Source organism: Cebus imitator, unplaced genomic scaffold (assembly GCF_001604975.1).
Source record: "Cebus imitator isolate Cc_AM_T3 unplaced genomic scaffold, Cebus_imitator-1.0 Scaffold10, whole genome shotgun sequence".
Lineage (NCBI taxonomy): Eukaryota > Metazoa > Chordata > Mammalia > Primates > Cebidae > Cebus > Cebus imitator.
The window spans coordinates 11,810,907-11,835,926 of record NW_016107325.1 but is presented as its reverse complement, the minus strand read 5'-3'; the positions used below and the strand labels follow the sequence as shown (position 1 = coordinate 11,835,926).

Genomic DNA, 25,020 nt, shown 5'->3' with positions numbered 1-25,020 from the left:
GGTGGAGTCTTGCTTTGTTGCCCAGGCTGGAGTGCAATGGAACAATCTCAGCTCACTGCAACCTCTACCTCTTGGGTTCAAGCAATTCTCCTGCCTCAGCTTCCCGAGTAGCTAGGATTACAGGCACGCGCCACCACACCCAGCTAATTTTTGTATTTTTAGTAGAGGCAGATTTTCATCATGTTGGCCAGGCTGGTCTTGAACTCCTGACCTCATGATCCAGCCATCTCGGCCTCTCAAAGTGCTAGGATTATAGGCGTGAGTCACCATTCCCAGCCTGTATTTCTTAATCTCTATATTTTAGGCCTTACGCAAATTTCTCAACTACTGTTTATTAGTTTAGGATTAGGAAGAGGTTAATAAAAGAGATTTATTTTGAAATGCTTTTATAGATAGGGTATGGTAGGGTTTGAATAGATAGAAAGGTCAATTATAATATCCCAAGGATATTCAGACCACTGTTGAGCTCAATATATAAAACTTTATGAAATGTTAAGCCAATAATTTATTCCAAATGTTCATTTATGGGATGATAGCTCTGTCTGTCTAGATTGAAGATCCACAGCTCAAAAGCCTACAGAGACCAGGCTGCAATGGAAATGAGCACCATGATTCAGTTTTAAGCTTTGGAATAAGAAGACTGGGGCATAATAAAGAAAAGTCAGAAGTCAAGAATTTTCATGTGAAATCTGCCTCCTTTATTAAAGTGTTGGCATTGAATTCAAAGTTTTGGATAGAACTATTCAGTGTAAAACAAATGCGGATGTGTGACTGTCCTGGTCCAAGTCCACTAGTTTATGTCTTCTGGTCTGCAGAATGTCAACTCAGCTAAGGTGGTGAGTTGATTCTGAGGGGGAAAAAATCAAACTTACAGTAAAACAAGTGAATTATAGACTTTTTGACATAGTTTTTTAAAATTTTAGATAGCAAGGCAGCTGATAGTTTAAAAATAAAAACCATACAAATATATATATATATTCCAAGGGCTTTCATGACAGTAGAAAAGAAAAAACACAGGTAACCTGTTATCATTAATACTTACAACAGATCTGTCAAAAACACTGTGTGCTCTAAGGAAAACTCCATTGCATGGGGCTGGCTCTGAGGACTACTGTTAAGGTGAATGATGTGTTATATTGCTCACACTTTCCTAATTCTGAGGCTGTACTTGAGGTGACAGCCTTAGGCAGCATTCATAGGAGTGGCAAGAGGCAAGATCAAATTTTTTCTAAGGGAGAAAAAGTATCTTCTATAGTCAGTAAATATTTTATAATTGCTTGGCACATCTCACAACATACTGCTTAGATCAAAAGAATATTATCTACAGATATGTTATTTGGAACATCATATTATACAAAACTCCTGCCTGTAGCAGTGCTGACGAATAATATTCAAATCCATCATGTAATCTTAAAAAAATGTTTCTTAGCATCTCAAATTACAATGCCTCTCAGATAACCTGAAAATAAATTTTATGTCATCCACTTTCACAAGTAACATCATTTCTCCTGGTTGGGTCTTTGGGATTTGACATCAAGAAAGTATAGAATTAAGGTGCTAACCAGATTCAGGGGCCAGTTAATACTTCAATGATTTGGATATCAAGTTAATTATTTCTTTTGATCAACGATGGCAGCAGACTGCTTTGCTGTTTGGATCTGTGGAATAATACATCATGTACACATAGATAGACCAAAGGAAAGATTTTTTTTTTTTTAGTGTATTGGTGCTTCGTGGTTACTTTATTTGCATGAGTATATGCTATAGGGAAGCTGATTTGCCATACTATTGCCCATCTCTGTATCTCTGTCTATCTAAGTCTCTAGTAATCACTTATTATATAGCTTCTGGATTAAATTAAGGTACATAGCATAATGAAGGTTGTGAAGAAGTTACAGAAAACAATGGGCTTTCTTTCCTTAATGTGTTTCTGCTTTGACTGAATTATCCTTACAGGTTTGTTACTGGATATTTTAAAAAAAAGTAAATGATTTCTATAAGCTCTGACATTCAGATTAAGAATACAAACTCATTACTAAAATGTAGATTAATTCTGAACTCATAGGTAAACCAGGAAGCAGACACCTATTAGGGTACTGTGGAAATAGTCAAATTTGCAACATGACATTTCTTAGGCTGGATTTCACAAACAATGATCCATCACAGCTTACATCATGTAACTTTCTATATCTTAATGGCCCATGATGGTTTATCATGTGTAACTTTCTATTTTTTATTTCTTCTGGAGACAATGTATGTCCCAGAAGGGGAGATAACAGGCATACTTCTTATTTGAGCTCCTGTGGCTACTTTTTACCTCTAATCACTTTTAAGCATATGTACAACTTGCATCTTACTTAGAAGTTCAAACTTGTGAAAATATTAACTAAGTATACTCCTTACTCTCACCATAGGTAGGCCCATGGAATTAAAAATCGATCACAGAATGATAGAACAGAACTGTTAAAGCAGGAAATTAAGGACCAGAAAATAATTTGCCCAAGTTTACATGACTAATCAATGGCAGGGTTGCAACTAGAATCCTAAATTGGTGTACTTTTTACTGTATTAATGGACTCTGTTAACGTTAAAAGCTTGATAGTCAAGAAAGACTTGAAAACTATCAGTAAGATTCTATTTAAATTGTTTCTTATTTGCCTGTGAATATACCCTAACCCCCTCTTTCTTAATGAAGGCACAAAAACACAATAGAATCATACAACTTAATGAATCCAGCATTATTATCAAATTTATTGTTCAAAAAAGTAAAAGTCTCAGTTTTTATATCACTAACATTTTGTATGTTAGCTAAAATTTCTTATTCTGAGCTCTAACAACCAGATCATTCCTTTGAGCCACTCGAGTACGTGTTCCCTCTTTTAGTTCCCTCTCCCTGACTTAAGAAATTTCAAACACAAATCTTACTGCATGGTACAGTGACACACGAAACATGGCAGATTGCTGACTATGGGAAGCCAAAGGGCATGACAGCTTGCTTTAAACAAGATCACTGAAAAATCAGTTTTGCTTTAAGTTCATGCAATGTCATATCATTAAACAGTGTTTTCATTTATGAACTAGGACTGCCATGCTAATGCTATTTTGTTTTAGCAGTGCTATTGTATGGTAAAAATGTTTTGATATCATACAATAGTCTAAAACACATTTTAGTTAAATTTCATTAAAATATTTATGAAATTATGAATCTCTGAGCTTAATTTTCAAATTGATTAACTAAAATTCATTGGGTTGCTCTATCCATGGGCCCACTTCAATAGCACATCCATAGGTCTAGAATTTTCAAATATGCCACTTATTGCTTTTATTCTATATCCAAATAAGTATTATATAGTGTCCTATGTGTGACAAATACTTGCCAAAGGTTGACAAAAGAAGCAGCTTTGCTGATTCTGACTTCCTGCTTTGTTCACTATTGCCACTACTGATTTATTCTGTAATTTGTGTCTATTATTGGCCCAGCAACTGTAGGCAGAGATTTCAGAGAGGTTTGAGGCATGCAAACCAGAAATAAGTCAAAGGCAGAGGTATCCAAAAGAAAAAAAAAGAGTGAAATAATGTCATTTGCAGCAACATGGATGGTCATTATGCTAGCTGAAATAAGCCAGGCCCAGAAAGACAAATATTGCATGCTCTCAGTCACATGTGGAAGCTGAAAAAGTTATCTTATGAAGACAGAGAGTGGAATGATAGTAACCAAAACTAGAAAGGGTGTGTGGATGGAAAGGGGGATGAAGAGAAGTTGCTTAATGAGTACAATCATACAGTTAGAAGGAATGCATTCTAATGTTCAACAGCAGAGAAGGGTGACTATAGTTAACAACAATGTATTGTATATTTCAAATTAGCTAGAAAAGAGGACTTAAAACCTACCCTACACATAGAAATGAGAAGTACTTGAGGTGATGGATACTGCAAACACTCTGACTTGATTATGACATGCTCTATGCAGGTAACAAAATATCACATGTGCCCCATAAACATGTACAAATATTATGCATCAACAGAACAACAGGTAGAGGTATCTACCTGTGCTTTCACTTAAGCACCATATATGTGTACCACAAAGTAGAAGTGAAAGCAACAGGAATCCATCTTGATTCTGAATAGGAGTTGGTGTCTGAGTATGCTCCCCATACATACTCCTGCAGACATGGGTAAAGGCCAAAATATCTAACAAACTGGAATAGCATGGGCACTAACTAATCAGAGTAGCTGGGAACAGCCATAGGAGCATACTACTGAGTGCCTACCTTGATACAGAGCATGTCTTCAGCATGGTGAAGAGAGGGTCTTCCAAATTCTAGGTGGGGGTGGACTAATCCTCTTTATTTCACTGTTATCAGAAGGTACTCTGCTCCTGCTCTGCCACACTCTGCTGCCAGGCAGAAGAACTAGTGATGAAAAGTTAACATGCTTTGAGAATCTTAATCTCCTCAGCTGCTGACAAAGTTGCTTTTAATCTGCCCATTACTTCTTAGTTCCATTTGTTTTTTAATATCTTTAAAAAAAGAGAGGTAAGTTTTTTCAGGTTTGTGAAAGATTAGGTTGCTGTAGCTGTGTGGCATTATTTTTGAGGCCTCTGTTCTGGTCCATTGGTCTATATATTTGTTTTGGTATCAGTACCATGTTGTTTTGATTACTGTAGGCTTGCAGTATAGTTAGTTTGAAGTCAGGTAGTGTAATGTCTTCAGCTTTGTTCTTTTTGCCTAGGATTGTCTTGGCTATACGGGCTCTTTTTGGTTCCACATGAAATTTAAAGTAGTTTTTTTTTNTTTTTTTCTAATTCTGTGAAGAGAGTAAATGGTAGCTTGATGAGGATAACATTGAATCTATAAATTACTTTAGGCAGTATGGCTATTTTCACAATATTTATTCTTCCTCTCTTGGAATATATAATGTTTTTCCATGTGTTTGTGATCTCTTATTTCCTTGAGCAGTGGTTTGTAGTTCTCCTTGAAGAGGTCCTTCGCATCCCTTGTAAGCTGTATTCCTAGGGGTTTTATTCTCTTTGTAGCAATTGTGAATGGGAGTTCATTCATTATTTGGCTCTCTGTCTACTATTGGTGTATAGGAATGCTTGTGATTTTTGCACATCAATTTTGTATTCTGAGACTTTGCTGAAGTTGGTTATCAGCTTAAGGAGATTTTGGGCTGAGATGATGGGGGTTTTTAAATATACAATCATGCCATATGCAAACAGAAACAATTTGACTTCCTTTCTTCCTATTTGAATACACTTTATTCCTTTCTCTTGCCTTATTGTCCAGGCCAGAACTTCCAATACTATGTTGAATAGGAGTGGTAGGAGAGGGTATTCTTGTCTTGTGCTGGTTTTCAAAGGGAATCCTTCCAGTTTTTGCCCATTCAGTATGATATTGGCTGTGTGTTTGTCATAAATAGCTCTTATTAGAGATACCTTCCATCAATACCTAGTTTATTGAGAGTTTTTAGCATGAAGCGATGTTGAATTTTGTCAAAGGCCTTTTCTGCATCTATTGAGGTAATCGTGGTTTTTGTCATTGGTTCTGTTTATGTGATGGATTACATTTATCGATTTGCGTATGTTGAACCAGACTTGCATTCCAGGGATGAAGCTGACTTGATTGTGGTGGATAAGCTTTTTGATGTGCTGCTGCATTCGGCTTGCCAATATTTTATTGAGGATTTTCACATCGATGTTCATCAGGGATATTAGGCTGAAATTTTCTTTTTGTGTGTGTGTGTGTGTGTGTGTGTCTCAGAGGTTTTGGAATCAGGATTATGCTGGCCTCATGAAATGAGTTAGGGAGGATTCCCTCTTTTTCTACTGTTTGGAATAGTTTTAGAAGGAATAGTACCAGCTTCTCTTTGTATCTCTGGTAGAATTTGGCTGTGAATCCATCTGGTCTGGGGCTCTTTTTGGTTGGTAGGCTATTAATAACTGCCTCAGTTTCAGAAGTTGTTATCGATCAATTCAGGGATTCAAATTCTTCCCGGTTTTGTCTTGGGAGGGTGTATGTGTCCAGGAATTTATCCATTTCTTCTAGATTTTCTAGTTTATTTGCGTAGAGGTGTTTATGGTATTCTCTGATGGTAGATATCACTGGTGATATCCCCTTTATAATTTTTTGTGTCTATTTGATTCTTCTCTCTTCTCTTCTTTATTAGTTTAACAGCAGTCTATCTATTTTGTTGATCTTTTCAAAAAACCAGCTCCTGGATTCACTGATTTTTTTTTTTTTGAAGGGTTTTTTGTGTCTCTATCTCCTTCAGTTCTGCTCTCATCTTAGTTATTTCTTGTCTACTGCTAGCTTTTGAATTTGTTAGCTCTTGTTTCTCTAGTTCTTTTAATTGTGATGTTAGTGTATCAATTTTAGTTCTTTCCCATTTTCTCTTGTGAGTATTTAATGCTATCAGTTTTCCTCTAAACACTGCTTTAGCTGTGTCCCAGAGATTTTGGTACATTGTGTCTTTGTTCTCATTGGTTTCAAAGAACTTATTTATTTCTGCCTTAATTTTGTTATTTACCCAGTTATCATTCAGGAGCAGACTGTTCAGTTTCAATGTAGTTGTGCGGTTTTGAGTTAGCTTTTTAATCCTGAGCTCTAATTTGATTGCACTGTGGTCTGAGAGACTATTTGTCACAATTTCCATTATTTTGCATTTGCTGAGGAGCGTTTTACTTCCAATTATGTTGTTGATTTTAGAATAAGTGTGACGTGGTGCTGAGAAGAATGTATATTCTGTTGATTTGGAGTAGAGAGTTCTGTAGATGTCCATTAGGTCCGCTTAGTCCAGAGCTGAGTTGAAGTCCTAAATATCCTTGTTAATTTTCTGTCTTGTTGATCTGTCTAATATTAACAGTTGGGTGTTAAAGTCTCCCACTATTATTCTGTGGGAGTCTAGGTCTCTTTTTAGGTATCTAAGAATTTGCTTTGCGAATTTTGGTGCTCCTGTAGTGAGTGCATATATATTTAGGATCATTAGCTCTTCTTGTTACACTGATCCCTGTAACATCCTTCTTTGTCTTTTTTGATCTTTGTTGGTTTAAATTCTCTTTTACCAGAGACTAGGATTGCAACCCCTGCTTATTTTTGCTCTCCATTTGCTTGGTAAATATTCCTCCAGCCCTTTACTTTGAGCCTATGTGTGTCTTTGCATGTAAGATGGGTCTCCTGAATGTAGTACACCCATGGGTCTTGACGCTTTATTCAAGTTACCAGTCTGTGTCTTTTATTGGGGGATTTAGCCCATTTATATTTAAGGTTAATATTCTTATGTGTGACTTTGATCCTGTCATTATGATGCTAGCTGGTTATTTTGCCCATTACTTGATGCAGTTTCTTCATAGTGTCAACTGTCTTTACAATTTGGTATGCTTTTGCAGTGGCTGGTACCAGTTTTTCTTTTTTATAGTTAGTGCTTTATTCAGGAGTTCTTGTAAGACAGGCCTAGTGGTGACAAAATCTCTCAGTATTTGCTTATCTGTAAAGGATTTTATTTCTCCTTCGCTTATGAAGCTTAGTTTGGATGGATATGAAATTCTGGGCTGAAAATACTTTATGAATGTTGAATATTGGCACCCACTCTCTTCTGGCTTGCAGAGTTTCTGCAAAGAGATCTGCTGTTAATCTGATGGGCTTCCCTTTGTGGGTAACCCGACCTTTCTCTCTAGGTGCCCTTAAATTTTTTCCTTTATTTCAACCTTGGTGAATCTGATGATAATGTGTCTTGGGGTTGCTCTTCTCAAGGAGTATCTTTGTGGTGTTGTCTGTATTTCCTGAATTTGAATGTTGGCCTGTCTTGCTAGGTTGAGGAACTTCTCCTGGATAATATCCTAAAAAGTATTTTCCAACTTGATTCCATTGTCCCTGTCACTTTTAAGCAATGGGGAAAATATTCCCTATTTAATAAATGGTGTTTGGAAAACTGGCTAGCCATATGCAGAAAACTGAAACTGGACCCCTTCCAGTTTCAGATTAACTCAAGATGTCAAGATGGATTAAAGACTTAAATGTAAGATCTAAAACCATAAAACCCCTAGAAAAAAACCTAGGCAACAACCATTCAGGACATAGGCATGGGCAAAGACTTCATGACTAAAACACCAAAAGCAATGGCAACAAAAGCCGAAATTGACAAACGGGATCTAATTAAACTAGAGAGCTTCCACGCAGCAAAAGAAAGGATCATTAGAGTGAATAGACAACCTACAGAATGGGAGAAAAGTTTTGCAATCTATCCATCTGACAAAGGCTAACATCCAGAATCTACAAGGAACTTATACAAATTTACAAGAAAAAAACAAACAACCCCATCAAACAGTGGGCAAAGTGTATGAACAGACGCTTCTCCAAAGAAGACATTTATATGGCCAACAAACATATGAAAAAGAGCTCATCATTACTGGTCATTAGAGAAATGCAAATCAAAACCACAAGGAGATAACACCTCACACCAGTTAGAATGGTGATTATTAAAAAGTCAGGAAACAACAGATGCTGGAGAGGATATGGAGAAATAGGAACGCTTTTACACTGTTGGTGGGAGTGTAAATTAATTCTACCATTGTGGAAGACAGTGTGGCAATTCTTCAAGGATCTAGAGCCAGAAATACCATTTGACCCAGCTATCCCATTACATGGTATATGCCCAAAGGATTATAAATCATTCTACTATAAATACATATGCACATGTATGTTTATTGCAGCACTGTTCACAACAGCAAAGACTTGGAACCAACCCAAATGCCCATAAATGATAGACTGGATAAAGAAAATGTGACACATATACACCATGGAATACTTTGCAGCCATAAAAAATGGGTGAGTTCATGTCCTTTTCAGGGACATGAATGAAGCTGGAAACCATCATTCTCAGAAAACTAACACAAGAACAGAAAACCAAAAACCACATGTTCTCACTCATAAGTGGGAGCTGAACAATGAAAACACATGAACACAGGGAGTGGAACACCACACACGAGGGCCTGTCAGGGGGTGGGGAGCAAGGGGAGGTATATTATTAGCAGAAATATCTAATGTAGATGACGGGTTGACGGGTGCAGCAAACCACCATGGCACATGTATACCTATGTAACAAACCTTCATGTAACAACAATAAAAAGAGATTACGTTTTCTAAAAAAAGAAAAGGAGAGAGGAAAGAAAGCTAATATTTGTAGTTATCTTATTTTGAAAAACTACTATTCAGTTTAGACAACTAAGAAAAATATATTCTAAGAAAAATTTTTAAAATTACATTATGAAGGTGGACATGACTATTTAAACAATCTGTACTTTAATTAATTAAAAATCCAGATTAGTCAAAAAAATTTTTAAATCCAGATTATTGTTACAGCTCTTTTGGAATTTGTCCAACAGGTTTTCCAGTTTCCACCAGAAAACCCCATAAAATATTTATTTATTGGGTTAACCTGCTAGAAAAAATTTTTAAAAGCTCTAACATGAATCTGGATTTTTTAAAAAGGCAAACTGTAGAATCTAAGGAGCAGGTAACTGAATACTTCTTCTATTCATATCAATAGCAGGTGTGGGTGGCAAACTTTTTTCTTCTCCAGGTATTTGCATCCTGATCAAGCTTGTTTTCTTTAGGTCAAACCAGTGTCCTCAGCAGGAACTCTGCACAAAATCATTGGTTTGAGAACCTATCCTATTCAAGGGAAGAGTCGTGGTGAGAGCAACAATAATAATTTTGGTTAAATAGCTAATAATAATTAACTTTAAAATGGTTGGCTGTGACTTTTATTTAAACATTAACAAAGAATTAAAACAATATAGGAATACGGTAAAAAAAAATTCAAATAGTATTGAGCAAAGTTAAACATAATGCAAAATCCCTTTTTCTTTACCCTCAATCTTAGTTTCTTTTCTGAAAAATAACCTATGATTGACAGTTTCTTTTTTATTCTTTGAACATAGGAAGGAAAGGAAAGAAGGCAGGAATTGAGGAAAGAGTAAGGAACAAGAAAGTTGTACATAATGGGATTATTCTGTGCACTACTTGGCATTATGCTTTATTTGTTCTACAGTATTTCTTGGAATCTGTTTCCTATCAGTGCATTGGGATCATTTTTTCAAAGTTTGTATGATGGTAATTTTCAAATATACAGAAAATTATAAAATTTGGTACAATAAGCACACATATACCCATCTTGATTAAAATTAACATTTTGACCTATTTGCTGATTATTTCAATCATCTATTTAGTTGTTATTTTGCTGAATAATTTCAATGTAAACAATTTTGCTGAATAATTTCAATGTAGATATCATGGTACTTCACTCCAAAATCCTTCAGCACCTCACGCTTAAAACCAAGAACATCGTCCTGTATAGACATTTCTGTATCTAATCAAATGAACAATTGTCAAATATAATCTATTAATAGTATCCAGTGACTACCAAAATGATGTCTCCAATTATTTCCCAATTGTCATTAATCGATTTCTGTAGAACTTGCATTTAATTAATGATGACATCTTGTATTTGAATGTCAAGTTTTTAACATCTCTCATAATCTAGAACAATGAGCTCCTTCATACAATTTTTAATTTTTTAATTTTTTTTTTCTGAGATGAAGTCTCGCTCTATCACCCAGGCTAGAGCATAATGACGCAATCTTGGCTCACTGCAATCTCTTTTTCCTGGGTTCAATTGATTCTCCTGCCTCAGCTTCCTGAGTAGCTGGGATTACAGCTGCGTGCCACCATGCCTGGCTAAATTTTTTGGATTTTTAGTAGAGACAGTGTTTCATCATGTTGGTCAGGCTGGTCTCAAACACCTGAGCTTGTGATCTGCCTGCCTCAGCCTCCCAAAGTGCTGGGATTACAGGCATGAGCCACCATGCCTGGTTCTTCATATATTTTTTTAAAGATGACATTGACTTCATGAAGAGATCAAACCTGTTTAGTTGTTTCCTCAGGATGTTGTTTAACTCGTTCAACTCCCTCATCATCTGCATAACTAATATGCCTACATTCCATGCATTGTGGTAAGTGTATTTTGTGCATTTAATCTCATTTAATTCTTACAACAACCCAGAGATGCTAATTATACTAGTATACCTATTTTACTGATAGAACATGGAGGTTAGAGAGGTTAATTCAATTCTCTAAGGTCAAATATTGTCTGTATTCTCTTCCCTGTTCTTTCTAGGTATGTCACATATAGTTTTGTCTAGTGCCATAGCATTTAGAGTTGGAAAGTACTTAATTTTATGTATCAAGAAAAAGATGCCCAGAGAGACCAATTGTGTGATACAGCTAGTCATGTAATTATTTAGTACATAATTTTCAAATGCAAAAAGCACTTAATGAGCTGGTGTCACCACAAAAGGTCAGCTGGCTTCTCACAGAGTGGCACTACATTTGTAAATCTGCCAAGGTACAAAGCAGTGTTTACAAAGTGTGGCATGCAAGGTAATTTTTGATCCATGCACGAACAATTTTTATTTCTGTAGTAATTTATTCTAATGCATCTTAGGGAAATAACATAACTAGTTCACTGACCTCAGATATTAATCTTTAATCCGAGGCTCAGTTTAAAAAAGGGGTGAGTTAATTTAAAGAAAAATGTTAATAAAACAATGGCTCAGAGGGTATTATACAGTTAGAGCAATAAAATTATGACAGAAGAGAATAAATCCATAGAGGAACTTTTTTAGGATGAGCTCATGTTGACCTAATTCATGTATGAAAGTAGAGTGTAAATTTATTAATTCATGATGAGAAATAAAACAGTTGTATGCACTGGAACTCTCAACTACGTGACGAATAAATTATCTGCCCATAGGCTGACCTCAAAATCAAAACAAGATAAAATTATTTAAATGATTCTAAAGTTTAATAACTTCAGGCCAAATATGTCCAGTTCATCCATGTTCAGAAGAGTTTTGGCCTTGCCAATGGGACTTTTACACGAAAGCTCCTCTGTTGAAATCTTCCTATCTCTTAGGCATTACGAGATGACCAATTTTCTTTTCTGGTTGATTAGCTATGCTCATATTCAATATTGTTACTGGAAAATTGTATCTGAGAAGCCATTTTTCCCCTCTAAGGAATCATTACATATCTCTGCTCCAATTCATCCTCTGTTGGATATACAGTATAACTCAGAGAGGTTATTTTTACTTCCTTATGTCCAATTTATGGCAGACTCCAAATATTAATGGTGGATACTAGTGACCTTGACCTAGATTGTTAGATTCTGGCACATTTTCTTCTATACCATGTGCCCTATGCAAGTAATTTTCAGAGAACAAATAAAATTCCCCACACTAATAAATCTGAAACCTATAAAATTCATGATATGACAGGTCACCACCTCACTTGATTGAATATACATTTTTAGTAAAATATAGGCCTTTATTGCTTACGGTTAATGTAATGAAGATGGAAGCCTGACAGCTTGCTACCAAAGTCCCATAAAGTTAAGAGAGTTTATCTCCAGGCCCATGCCTCCATCCTCCACTTTTTTTGTTATGTTTACGTAAGTTCAGTGATAATAGAGATACATGAGAATTTGAGTGAATTCTCACAAGTATTTATACTCAGTCGATGGATTTAAAAATGAGAATTATTAAATCCACTAGCTGGCTTATCTTTTATTTTTCACCATTCTAGAGAAATCCTGCTGGTGGCTGTGGATCAAGATGAAACCTGGAAGCCAAGTAGGTTCACCTTCCAAGTTTGTATCTTTAAAGATTGGCCACATAGTCTATGTTTTGGGTAGAAGTTAGATATACAACCTGAGTTTTTACTGAATGGTACCATAAGCCAAGTTTTCAAATAGGAAGATTGACTACAGAAGCAACTATCTCAACTCTGTCTCCTAAAAATTTACTCTCGTATACCTTAAATTGAATTAAAGTGAAATCAGTCTGTGTACTGGTACACAAAGGCCACTTTCATGTAAAGGATTTTAGTTTATTCTCTCTAATTCACAACAGAACCTCAGGCTAAAAAAGTCATTTGGCGTCAAAAACACAGTGTACATTGTTGAGGAAATGAAGAGATAAACCACAGACTGGGAGAAAGTATTTGCAAAACACATATATGACAAAGGACTTTTTGCCAGAATATATAAATAACTCTCAAATCTCAATAATAATACAACAATAATCCACATTTTAAAAAATGGGCAACAAAGTAAAATGGACACTTCATCAAAGAATTGAGGCAGACAGAAAATAAGCACATCTACTCAAAATTACATTAGTAGAGGAATGCAAATCCAAGTCACAGTGAGATGCCACCACACACCTATTATTATGTTTTATATACTTATATGAATATTCATAATGGTTTAAAAAGTTTGATGATAGCAAATGATGGCAAGGAGGTAGAGCAACTAGAACTTTTACATATGGCTGGTGGGAACACAAAAGGGTACAACTGCATCAGAAAATGATTTGGTAATTTAGTATTTTGAAACTTTAGCATATACTTCTCATAAGACCCAGCCGTTCCACTCACAGATATTCAAGCAAAAGAAATAAAGTTGCAAGGTCACATAAAACCTGTACACAAATATTTATAGCAACTTTACTCATTATTCAAAAAATATGGACATATTTCAAACATCATCAGGCGGAAAAGGGAAAAACAAATAGTGGTACGTTCATATATGGCATACTACTAGCAATAAAAAGAAATAAACTCCAGATATATGCAGCAACATGGATGAGTCTCAAATGCATAATGCTAGAAGAAAGATGCCAGACTCAAAAAGTTACATACTGTATGGTTCAATTTACATGTCATTCCAGAAAAGGTACACCGATAGAGACAAAAATCAGTCAGCAGTTGATTATCTAGAGGGAACAAAGGGGAGGGGTGGGTCTGATTACAAAAGAGCATAAGAAAACTTTTCAGTGTAATGGAAATATTCTACATCTTAATTGTGGTGATGCCTACACAGTATATACGTTTGTTAAAATTCACAGGACAACATATTTTTAAAAGCAAACATTATAAATAAAAAAACTGATGCACGCGCACATGCACACACACACACGTGTACACATACACTATAGAGTAGATAAATTTGAATTATGGAGACCTGAGCCCTGGTGACCCCAAACTGTATTTAAACCAATGGCATCTATGTGACCTGCACTATGCTGGGCACTGGAAATAAAATAATGAGGAAAAATACACATAGTCCTTGCCTTCCTGGAGCATTCGTGGAGGCAGGTTAAAGACATGACTTAAAAATATATATATAGACAAGTCTGCAACTGGTATATGTTGTAAAGATATTAAAGATAAAAAAATCACTGTGCAAATGTGAAAACATACACTGTGATAATTGCTTTATGTTTTGAAGAAAACTACCTGAGTAAAGGGTTTTAGGATCAAGAGACTTTGTACACCTTTCCATTCTCTCCCCCACCTTATTAGCATGCTAATATGTTAAGAACCCCAAGAGTCTTTGCTGTGATCATAAAGATGTTTAATTGAATATTTACTATATGTATTTTGTTGTGAAATAATTTTCCTATTAGCATCTCACAGAATATTTAATACTACATCTAAAGAGACATAGGAATAAATAACCATACTATATTTTTTCAATTTTTAACTTTCTTCATTAAGTTGGTATTAGCAGAAAGATAGCAAACAATCCGAAACCACTAAGAGGGAAAAATATATTTCTCTGGTTGTTTTTTTTTTTTTTTTTTTGGTTTTTGGACAAGAAAATGAATCAGGAACTAAAAAGAACTGTATGTTCTCTCCAGATCTATTTCTGATGAAATCTGCCTGTTTGGCAACATTTTCAGCCTAATGTATTTTACATTATCCAGACACCCACATTCTTGACATGGAACCATAAAGCAATCTCGACTTCTACTTAATAGGTTTGTTGTCCTATATTGCAGCATGGAGCAAATGAGTAAATACATTGATATTGTTGTGTGCAAAGCTTCTTACCTCGAGTTAATGAAGGAAGGCAGAGAATATCTATGTGGGTTTGGATTAGAATTAGAGATTTCAGTATAAATTATTTATAAACACATTATTTAAAATTTAAAAATCTTGATATGGCTAGGGTCCACTGTCACTTTAACACCAAAAAATAAATATGGTACTTACTTAAATAGTTTTTATTCTGCTCATGACCAACTACATGTTTCTTTTCAAATCACCTTCTGTTTTTCTTTTTCCTAAACCCCTTTGCTGTACTTTCAGTTGAGCTGAGAATTGTTCCTTTCAAAGTGAAATTGTTTTGGAGTTTTCAGCAAATATTGCTATGGCATATATATATATATATATATATATATATATATATATATAGATAAGAGAAGTCTTATCTTCTGACAATTGGCCTTTTCAAAATTTTTATATATACAAAATATATATATCCTAGTCGTTGATTTTTCTGTCATCTAGGATGGCTTCTAATTTATATGACATAGCTTCAAGCAGAAGCAGACATTACAAATATCTCTACACACATTACTACAGCCAAGTTTTAATTTGCCATACCCAAAGATAATTCTGAAGTCAATGGACAATCATTACATAAATTAAATGGGAGACAGAAACAAAAGCCATTTTCCAAAGAATAATAAGAAGAAAATTAATTACAATTAAATTGCAGAGAAGCTATAGTTTGCAATGAATCATGACATAAGGTTAATTATAACACGAATCTAAAGCTCTTCTTTGACGTGGAAAATAATCAGGTATTAGTGAATGTTCCCTTCTAAATGTGAAAATAAATATCAGTGTGTGCATTGATTTGGTTTAGTGTTTTAAATCCAATTTCTTCTTCTGACAGTTGGCCTTTTCAAAATTTTTAATTTACTAATCAAATAATCATATTATAGGAAGACATACCTGTTTTGTATTGCTCCATTAAATACTGTTTGGTCAAAGAAAGATTTTTAGCCCATTGCATAATATTTAAAAGTACTCCAAATAAAGGAATGACAAAACTGTCATACAAGTATTAAACTGGTGAAGGTCAGAAGAATGACTGTGGCCAGGTTAGAACTTCCTCAAAGGTTAGCCATCCATTTTTATTTCTATGGCATTTTGTGGCCTTTGGAGCTGTAGACTGGTCTATATTTTTTAAAAAATCTAAAGAGCACATGACTTGAATTTTAAATTGTTTGAAAGAAAAAAGGGGAAGGATTTATATTTTTCTATTTTACTTGCACCTTAGTCTGTAGAACTCCAAATTTTTTCTGAAGTTTAAGGCACCTCCATGCAAGTTATTTGTAGAAAATAAAATCTATATTTCTCAGGATGCATGCCTGAGATTTATTCTCCAATTAGGCCTAGCCCTCTATTCTTTATGGAATGAAATTTGACCCAAGGGAATGATAAATACTTAGGCTGATAGAAAATCACTAGCCAGTTGATCGGTTAGGATTGACCAATTTTTAGACAGCTATTCAGTAATTTTTTCCATAAAGTAGGTAATTGTAGGCCATTTCCTAGTAATAAATACTGGGTGTTCCTCATGAACATTCTTCATATGGTTTGACGCAAATAGCATTCTAAAGCAGAAAGAACTTTGCATAAAGAACAAATAAACTAAAAGACAGAAAATAATGCCTCCAAATCCCCCTTTCAGAATGGCAAACCAAAGAGCTAATCCCATCTATTTAAATCCGTGTTTGAAAAGTGATTTGTAGTCATATAATATAGTGGATATAAATTTAACTTTGGGAGTGAGACTGTAGTAAAATTCTAGCTCTTGTTAACTAGTTGTTTGACCTTGGGCAAGGTACTTAAACTCAGCTTTCTCACAAATAAAATGCTCCTGTCTCTGTCATAAAGTTGCTTTGAACATTAGCTAAAATATGTAAAATGCTTAGCACAGTGCTGGCACGTAAAATAAGTGAGCTGTTTTGATTTTTATTTTAACTAAAGTTCCTATGAGTGTTTAGGTACAATTTCCTTTCTTGTTCTTCACTATGCTGTCCTAAGTTACTTGGGAAAAGTGTAAGGCAGCCTGCTAGGGAAAGTTGAAGGTCAGTTCTTGCTTATGAAGGATTTCAATCTTCAGAAGTCAAAGATTAGAATTTCATCACCAAGTCTTTCCAGAAAACCTGAGAGAAAGAATTTGGTGGTGAAAATGCATCTAAACTTGCTTACCTGTCAACTCTATTTCCCATTATTTCAACATTTTTAACATCTTAGTTTGAGTCCTCACTGGTTCTGGAAAACACTCTGGTCATTGCAGATTCTATGATTTTGTCCGAGTATTCTTAGCCTATTGAATCTTGACTTGTCTAAATTATATGCATCCTTCAAAACTGAGATAAAATCATTACTCTCCTTTAAGACTTCCCAATACCCCAGAAAAGTATCAATTTGTACTTCACTGATGTTCTGGTAGCAGTTCATACCACGACGAAAAACATGGCCATGTGTTATAGTTACTTGTCTGCATTTTTATCTTGTGTAAAATGTCGAGTTCATATATTACATCCTATGTCCAGTGGAAACATCCTGCTTCACAATATTCATGGTCTGCATTCAACTGAATTTACGTTCAATTAATCAGACATGACTATGTATTTTCAAAGTAAGAAACTATCTCTTTTCTAGTGGAAAGGATGCTAACTATATATGATAATATATTTGAAGAGAATAAAAAGATTTTATAATCTTGATTGTTTCATCTTGAGTCCATGACTACAGTTCACACCCTATAGTCATTTTTGTAACTAATATAATGGGTGATGGATTATCTCATTTTATATCAGGTTAATACTGATTGCCTTAGGTTCTACCAATGGCTAGATACTTTAGAATGTCATCAGGATACCTTTGTTTAACATAATGCTTTTGTATATTTTAATACTGAATATTAAACAGCATAGAAATAATTTTTTAGTTCATTGAAGCTGAGGTGCCATCAATTGTAACATGTACTTCCTTTTTAGAGATATTAAAATGTACAAATATGTACCTCTTACAACTGAAGTATGAAATAATAAACTTAATGGTGGTTCATATTAAGATGCTTTTTATTACAAGTTACAGAAGACTCAACCCAAAATATCTTAAACGCTAAAAACAATAGGCTGCAGACACAATTTCCTCTGAAGGTTGGTTAATTTAGTCATTCAACCATGGCATCACGTACCTAGATTTTTAATATATTTCCTCAGGGCACTGTCTTTTATCCTCGTGCTTAAATTGCTACGGTTGCAAGATGGCTTAGATATCTCCTGGCACCACTGGCTCACTTAACCCCACATGCAGAGACATATTTCTTTCCACGTGTTTCTTGTCATCTGGAAAATCTTTCTCTGAAGTTATCACAACAGACTCAAGCTTCTTTAGCCAGAGCTGGATCACATGACTTTTCCCAAGTCAGTTCCTAGCACAGGGGATGAAATGATCATCATTGACTAAAGTGGTTCAAGTTCCAAACTTCTGGGGCTGGTGACAGAATTGTCTTTCCCAAGAACACGGACATGTAAAGGAGATTACGTGACCAATACTGAACTGCTGCTAAGAAGAAAAGGGTAACGATTTGAGTAGGTAATGAATGTGTATGATACAATATGTTTATGTGTGTCTCTGCTATGGTATATACTTCTGTATTAGTCCGTTCTCGTGCTGCTAATAACGACAAACCCAAGATTGGGTAATTTATAAAGGAAAGTGGTTTAATTGAGTCTCAGTTCTGCATGGCTGGGAAGGCTTCAGGAAACATGTAATCATTGTGGAAGGGGGAAGCAAACATGTCCTTCTTCACAAGGCAGCAGCAGTTAGAAGTGCCATGCAAAGGGAGAAGAGCCCCTTACAAACCATCAGATCTTGTGAGAACAGCAGCATGGGGGTAACTACCCCCATGATTCAATTACCTCCCTCTGGGTCCTCCCAGGAACACATGGGGATTTTGGGAACTACAATTCAAGATGAGATGAGGGTGGGGACATAGCCAAACCATATCAACTTCGAAAGAAAGTACTTTGCTAAAGTAATATGGTTTGCCTAATTTGCTTAATCTGTTTTTCTTTTTTATTTTATTTATTTTTTGAGATGGAGACTTGCTCTGTTGCCAGACTGGAATGCAGTGGCGCCATCTCAGCTCACTGTGCAATTGCTTAATCTTTATATGGGAACGCTTTTGAAATTTGTCTGAAGTGAATTAAAGTCTTATGCTTAGTTGCAGAAAGGTTCAACAATGACTACTTTCTTCTTAAAAATCCCTCTGATAAAGTAATAACATTTTAATTAAATTGATTAAAAATAACTCATTGGCCAGGAAAGGAGGCTCATGCCTGTAATTCCATTACTTTGGGAGACTGAGGTGGAAGTATCACTAGAACTCAGGAGTTCAAGGCCAGCCTGGGCAACATACAGAGACCCTGTCTCTATAAGTAAATAAATAAGCCAGGTGTGGTGGTGCATACCTGTAGTTCTAGCTACTCAAGAGACTGAGGTGGGAGGATTGCTTGAGCCCAAGAGGTCAAGGCTGCAGTGAGCCATAATTGCACTACTTCACTCCAGCCTGGGTGACAGACTGAGACACTATCAAAAAAACAAAACAAAACAAAACAAAAATAAAATAAATAAAATAACTGAAAAATATAAAAGATGAGAATGTCATAAATATCCATATTGCAGCTAGCATTAAATATTTTAATATTCTACTATGAAAATGAAAGCATCCTTCAGCTTGGTGATGGGAGGGGAATATTTTTTTGAGGCTCTCTGGATGATAAGGTTAAAAAGTTTGCTTTTATAGGATGATTAGTATTAATATTACAAGTTGGTGAATAAGGCATTTTCTGACAGATAATGATTTAACAGTCATTAAAAGTCTATTAAATACATGTCAAAAGAATAAGTGAATTAACCCCACATCTAATTAAAAGTTTTGAAAACATGGCACTAAATGGACCATAAAAAGGGCACTTGTTTACAGTATGAGAGCTGAAGCAGGAAGACAGGGCATTACCTTGTTAGGTCTCAGCTGGGGATATGTGCATTGATTGGGTGATTCAAATTTTTCACTGCTTTGTGACTGTGAAGGTGCCACAAGTTTTGGGCACATTTTGGGGTTACAAATAAATCTTAGTAAGTAGGCGAATTTGCAAATATAAAATCTGCAAATACTAATAATTCACTGTACTTTGAATCCCATGATGTCTCTGCTTAAAACCACTAATGATTTTGTATTTTGCTTGGAAAAAAGTACAATCCTAAATCCTTAAGACAGCCTACAATAGATCCGTATAACTTGACTCCAGCCCCTTCCTCCGTCTGTTCTCTAGTTACTTTCTCTTATATACTATGGGTTAGCCACATGGGCTATTTATCAATTCTAGTTACCTTCTGTTTGTATACTATGGGTTAGCTATATGAGTTATTCACCGTTTTACATGTTTACCTACACACTGCAATGCCCTTCTCCTCTTCCTCTCCTATATACATGTGACACATACTGCACACACACTCCTTACACCGTTGGTTCCTTCTTGTCCATCAGATTTCAGCTAACATATCACACTATTTTCAGACATGATTTTCCCAGCAATCCACTTTAAAGTAGGATCCTCCTGTTAATATCTTTCACAATATCCCCTTTGAGCATTTTAAATAGCATAATGTGATTAATACTTAGGTATTTGTTTTTTTTTAATGTTTATCGCTCTTACTAAACTGCAAGTTCCATGAAAATAGGAATCATTCCTTTTTGATTACCAGTGCATACCTATTCCTAACATTGTATCTGGCCACTGCAATGCCTTAATAAATATTAGTTGACTGACTAAATGAATAACACAGTGCTTTTAAACATTAATTAGTTTTCACCACACAGAAATCTCATAATTGACAATTAGAAGCTGGAGAAAACTTACTTATGTGAGATTTAAACCATTTTTATCGGGACCTTTGCATATAAACATGTGTGGCAGAATTGCCATAAAATATCTGAGAAATGCCAGTTTATCACAGTCATGAAATCAGTTAATATTTCCTCCTAATTTGGTCATCTAAACTTCATGCTTTATTTTCCTTCTGCACAATGTACTCTCTCTCTCTCTCTTTCTCTCTCTCTCTCTCTATATATATATATGGACCAAAATGTATGATATATACACATATATACACAATGTATTATATATATATCACATATATATGTATTATATATACACATATATATATATACAATGTATTATATATACACAATGTATTGTGTATATACAATGTATTATGTATAATGTATTACATATAAACATATATATACAATGTATTATATATACATTGTATATATACAATATACACACATATATATATACAATGTGTTATATATATACAATGTATTATATATATACATGTATATATACAATGTATCTATATATACTCTATATAGAGTATATATACCATAGGTAGTACATATACTATATATATTCTCCCTGTATATATGTATATATACTCAATGTACTATATATACCATATATATATATAACACCATATATATATACCATATATATATGTGTATATATATATACTCAATGTACTATATATACACATATATACTCAATGTACTATATATACCATATATACGGTGTGTATATATATATATATACTCAATGTATTATATATACCATATATATACATATATATGGTATATATATATTATATAGTATATTAGTACATATATGCATATATATACTAATGTACTATATATACATATATGGTATATATAGTACATTGAGTATATCTACATATATACAGGGAGAATATATATAGTATACATACTAAATGTGGTATATATACTTTATATAGAGTATATATAGATACATTGCATATACAGTATGTGCTGTATATCGTATATATATGTTATATATAGTACATTACTATATGTACATATGTAGTACATGTACTAATGTACTATACATAACATATGCTATGTATACACATATATATGTTATATATAGTACATTAGTACATAATATATATATATTACTTATTATTCTACTTACAATATAATATATAGTATATATTATATATATACTATATACATATGTTTAAGTCTTTAAAAATATATTCAGATATGGTAGCATTCTCTCAAAAAATACCTATCATGCTCAGGTACTCCACTGGAAATCAAATGAATGAAATAGATCTAGTCCCTGTCTCCATGCAGCTTAACTCTAGTATGTTGGGGGCAGTCATTAAACAAATGATTATATAAATTATACACAGACACACACACACACACACACACAGTATTATGATTATATATACATATATAACTGAAAATTGTGAAATATGCTACAGAGTAAAGTAAAAGTGCTAGGAGGGTATTCAATGGGGAGGGGACAGGGGAAGCCAAAAATATTTCTGAGTTGGAGTTGTACTTGTAAGAGTCATCTATGGTATAACCTATAGAATAAAACAAAAATCTAGGAATGCATACCAATAAAAATAAATGAGAGAGAAGAGAAAGCTGTTTTTAACAGAAGAATGCCAACTAATAAATGTACTGGGGATCATGGAGTTAGAAAATCATTTGACAGCTACCATAGTAATAATTGTTTCAGGCAAAAGCAGTAGGTAGAGTAGGTGAGAAACATTATATTTACATGTCTCAAAGTATTTTCCCATAGATATTTACTAACTGGAAAGAAAGAAAAAAAGGTAACATTAGAGTGCATGAAGCTAGAAAAAAATCTTCTTAATCAAATGATCAATGTTAACATCATCAGGAAAGGAAAAAAGATATAATTTACTTCTTGATGCACTGAGAAGGATGCAATCCCATTTCTCTGAAATATTTATCAAAATATTAATTTGAATCTAATCATAGGTAACATAGACAGACTAACTCTGAGAGACATTCTATTAATATAAAATAAATGACCTGTATTCTTCCAAAATAACAAAAAGAGTCTAAGGAATTGCTGTAGGTAAGGGAGGTTAAAAAGACATGAAACCAAATATAATACATGATACTGAATTGACTTAGACTAGAAATTTTGTTGGTTATGAGGCACATTAGTAGTATAATTAATGAAATTTGAGTAAGATTTGTAGATTAGATAGTAGTAATGTTTCAGTGTTACCTTTTTTATTTTATCATGGTTTTATGGTTAAGTAAGAAAATGTCTCTGTTTTTGCAAATACATATAAAGGTATCCTGGAGTAAAGGCATGTCATGTCTGTACTCTCAAAAGGTTCATAAAACTCTATACATACACATACCTAATATAGCAAACATGCTAAAATGTCAACATTTGAGTACTGTTGATAAAATGTACATGGGAATTTTTTGTCCTGTCTTTGCAATGTTTCCATAAATCTGAATTTAATAAAAAGCTTAACAAATATTATCTGGTCCAATATGTTTCTCAGAAATTTTGTATTAGAAGCAATTATTGAAGCATTAGCTCTTAAGAATCCGAAACTCAGTTAATATCTCAAGCAAGGAAGTGAAATAAACGTTCAAGGAAGAGATTTTCATGAAGGAACAGGTAACAAGAAAGAAAATTAAGTTCTAAAGCATTTTCTACCTTTGCTTCTGTTTGTTTTTGTTGGTTTATTTTTTTCCATGGTAAAATATGACAGATTTCCGCTTAGATTTAACGAGAACTAAAGACAAAGCCAGAAGTGGTAAATAAAAACTTTTAATCCAACAGCAAAAGATCTGACAAAACAATAAATGAAGAGAAGCCCATTACAGCATTCCTTTTAATTATCTAGATTAAAACATGCTAGAGGCAAAACCATGGGAGGCACTGCATTAAAGAGGAAATCAGGAGGCTGGGCCCCTCTTTAATTACAGCCAAGTGGTGCGGAGTAGATTATAACCTTGATGCCCCCAACTTTCCTCATTAATTAATTAAGTGAATTAGGCTGGGTGATTTTTAAGGATTTAAAACTTTCCTTATGGTTCTAGATTTCTGTGATCCGGTACCTCCCAAATTAGAACCGAATGTAGTTAACTAGAAATGTTAACTAGCCTATTTTTCTAATAAAAGTTTTACAAAGGGTTTTTGTTTTACTCTATTAACAAGAAAATTCAGTTTCTATGGCAGACACTGCTTGTGGCCTACTTAACACCCCCTTTTCACTTCTAATAGAATCCTAACTGTGTTTAGGTGGGAGTGGAGTAATGGGCTATTACTTAATCACAACAAGGGTGAATCCTCTCCCAGCTCCAAGGGGTGACTCAAAATTGTTCTAAGCAAATCATGCCTCTTTGCCATTTATAGGTTTAAGAGTGAACATGTGAGTTTTGCCTATAATAAAGTGAAGTTTGCTGAGATGGAACAATTATGAAACAGATGTTCTTTTCAGATAAAAAGATGGAAACTGACAAGAAGAAAGCATTTCTCCCAACCCCTCCAGTATTTTTTCTGCCTTTAATTTGGATGTGTGATGAATGCGATGGTTGCAGCTTAGGCAGCTATCTTATGACTATGAGGCTTTAAGTTTAAAGGAGAAAAATCAACCTACAGAGGGCGGGACATAAGAAAACAAAAAGTTCTGGGGTGCTTAATGATAGCATGTAGCCACTAGATCAAACTTGAAACTGTCTGCTTCCAAAAGTCAAGTTACTTGATGTAATCAAATACTTTTATTTTATAATACACCATTGTTTGCTTATCATGTTTCTTTCAGCCAAAAGCATTCCTAATTGATATGATTGTCTGCTTCAAAGCTTTAAGTAATAAATAACCTTTTCAGATAGAGGAGATTTGAATCAATTCAAAATACTATCAATAATAATATAGCTGTATTGTTTTCTGATTTTATAAGAATTCCAGGAACCGGATCCAAGATGGCCGTTTAGGAACAGCTCAGGATTGCAGCTCCCAGTGAAAGCGCAGAGGGTGAGTGGACGCCGCGTTTTTATTGCCCACAGACTAGGAAATTCCCGGGCAGAGGTGCTCCACGGTCGCCAGCGCGGCTGTTTCGGCCAGCACCGCTGCTTTGCCCCGCGCGGCTGCTTTGTCGGCGCCCCAGAGCCGCGGTTCTCCGTACAAAATACACCGGTCCGGGGGCCCTTTAGGCTGGC

General features: G+C 34.6%; 1 protein-coding gene and 1 non-coding gene across 2 annotated transcripts in view; one reads left to right on the top strand and one right to left on the bottom strand.

Moving 5' to 3' along the window:
* B3GALT1 (beta-1,3-galactosyltransferase 1) overlaps positions 1-25,020 on the bottom strand; it is a 583,718-nt gene that overhangs the window by 212,028 nt on the left and 346,670 nt on the right. The gene's annotated exons all lie outside the window — the stretch shown is intronic.
* LOC119474177 lies at positions 9,349-9,410 on the top strand. Its single transcript, XR_005203467.1, has one exon. It is a non-coding gene; the product is annotated as a U7 small nuclear RNA (small nuclear RNA).